Raw genomic sequence first — 2,174 nt, forward strand, 5'->3', positions numbered from 1 at the left:
TGATTTGTTTGTATGATTTCAATATTTGGCTTGATGGCAACATCTGGTGGAAATGTTGTGTCAATAGTCCACTTAGAAATCCCCTTACTGATAAAAATGCTGATGTGTCAAATACTTATTTTCCCCGCTGTAGGAAGTGACTAGTAGTAACATGACAACCAGAGACCAAAGAATGGCAATGATATTGGCAACGTCCTAGGTGAACTCACCCAGGAAGTTTGAAGTGGGTCGGTCCTGAGTAAAACTCGAATTCAAGCTACTGACTGACGAATAGGGGTGATAAATATATCAGAGCATTACCTAGACAACAGGGGCCTAGAATGTCCATAAAGACCAGCTATCAGTTACAAAGGAATGTGTGGTGAGTGCTTTCTGTGTGAATGTCTGTTTATATAGTCACTTGCAATATGACAGTAATATATTAAAGTTAACCAACAAAAATATTGATCTGTTTCAAATTAAAAACATAAAGACCTAATTCATTAAGTCTTTTTGCTTCTTGCTATCAGCTAGAATGCTCAGCTCCCCATGCTGTCTGCTTCATTTTCAGCTCCTCCACCCTCTTGATGGTTGTCTGACAAGATAAGATGATAACATGTTACAAGGCAGATACTTAAATCACCCCCAAACTCTTAAGTTTACATTTCATGCATTACTCCAGAGTTTCTAAATTTCTCTTGTAGGGTCCATTTGTTATTTATTGTACGTTATAGTTTTTTTTCAGACCATAAGGTGCATTAAGCGAAACAAAACAGTCAGATAAGTCAAACTTTACTCAACTCATTCTTCTTGCTTCCTCCACTTCCATACCATTGATTCATTAATGTTCATTTCCCTCCCAGCTGCTCTACTCCCATGATCTACTGCGTGACTGATAGCCTTGAATTTAAAATCTGCTTCGTAAGCATGTCTCTTAACAGGTGCCATTTTGGGGTCCTTATACATACACAATACGGTAATATTATGCAGATTACTCTGCGAGGCTCCAGACTACGGTAGCCGCAATGCTCCAACAATCCATCAAGCGGTGCGGCTTCGTAGTTTACCAAAGTCATACTAAAACATTTGTTTGCAGATTTTTGAGCGCCGTGTACCACATACAATCAGTTCGAGGTCAGCAAGTACAACTGGAATTCATACACAAGGCGCACTGGATTATAAGGCACACTGTCGATTTTTGAGAAAATTAAAGGATTTTAAATGCGTCTTATAGTGCCGATTATCAAGCATTTTGAGTCCTACTTGTTTTGACACTTAGTTCTGTCCTTGGTTATAGTCATATAGTCAACAGCCTGAAACATTAGCACAGCATGGCAGCATCCTAATGTTGCCTGTGCCAGTCTGATCCCAGCTGCACACAGATCAAACTTAACTAAGTGTTTATAAACTTATACTTATCAGTTATTTACTAGATTAAAAATGAGCAATGTTTTTTTTAACCCTCCAGGTATCAATAAATGCATTTTTCCCATCTCATTAAGTGAGTAGTGTAGATTCAAATCTAGTAAGTAAGTAATTGCTTAAAGGAGCTTCTAAGATAAGATAAGATAAGATAAAACTTTATTAATCCCTCGGGTGGGTTCCTCTGGGAAATTCGGTTTCCAAAAAGCACAGCACTGACAGAAGTTACAGAATATTATATACACACACACACACACACACATATATAAATACAGAGAAAAAATATAAATAAAATCTTGACATCTTTAAGAGTTCTAAACAAAAGTCTGTCCTTGTGAAGAGAAGTTATAGAAGGCAAAGAAACTCAGACTCAAGATATCTTATACATGTGCACACATGGATGACCCCCCCTCATCGCCCAGATCCATCCTGCAGCAACGTGTGCAGGGCAGATATGAGACAGAGGAAAGACCGCCCAGGGCTTTCAGAGCTTGCTTTATTTATACTTAAAACGAGCTTTCAAGGAAGTAGGAGTGGCAAAAACATTTCCATAAAAGGAGAAAGAGACCGTTAGCTTGCCTGTTGACAACAGGAGGTAGTATGTATAGAAATGCAGACATTCCCATAAAAAGAGAGACTGTTCGCTTGTCAGCTGAAAGAGGAGATAACTTGGTATGTCACCGCATTCCTCTACACATATGGCTTCAATCTCTCTCTCTATGTTGGCTCCAATTCACAACGTCTTCTTCTTTAAATGAAGCTACAACTAAGCA

The 2,174-nt window shown here is 38.6% G+C and overlaps 1 long non-coding RNA gene across 1 annotated transcript in view; it reads right to left on the minus strand.

Annotated features, from left to right (window-relative positions):
* Positions 1-55: 55 nt before the first annotated feature.
* Positions 56-2,174, minus strand: part of LOC102200008 (uncharacterized) — a 9,163-nt gene continuing 7,044 nt past the window's right edge. Inside the window, exon 4 of the long non-coding RNA XR_312454.1 lies at positions 56-574. This is a non-coding gene — a long non-coding RNA (uncharacterized LOC102200008). The remainder of the gene's footprint in view (positions 575-2,174) is intronic.

This window comes from Pundamilia nyererei, unplaced genomic scaffold (assembly GCF_000239375.1).
Source record: "Pundamilia nyererei isolate P.nyererei 1_Seehausen unplaced genomic scaffold, PunNye1.0 scaffold00744, whole genome shotgun sequence".
Lineage (NCBI taxonomy): Eukaryota > Metazoa > Chordata > Actinopteri > Cichliformes > Cichlidae > Pundamilia > Pundamilia nyererei.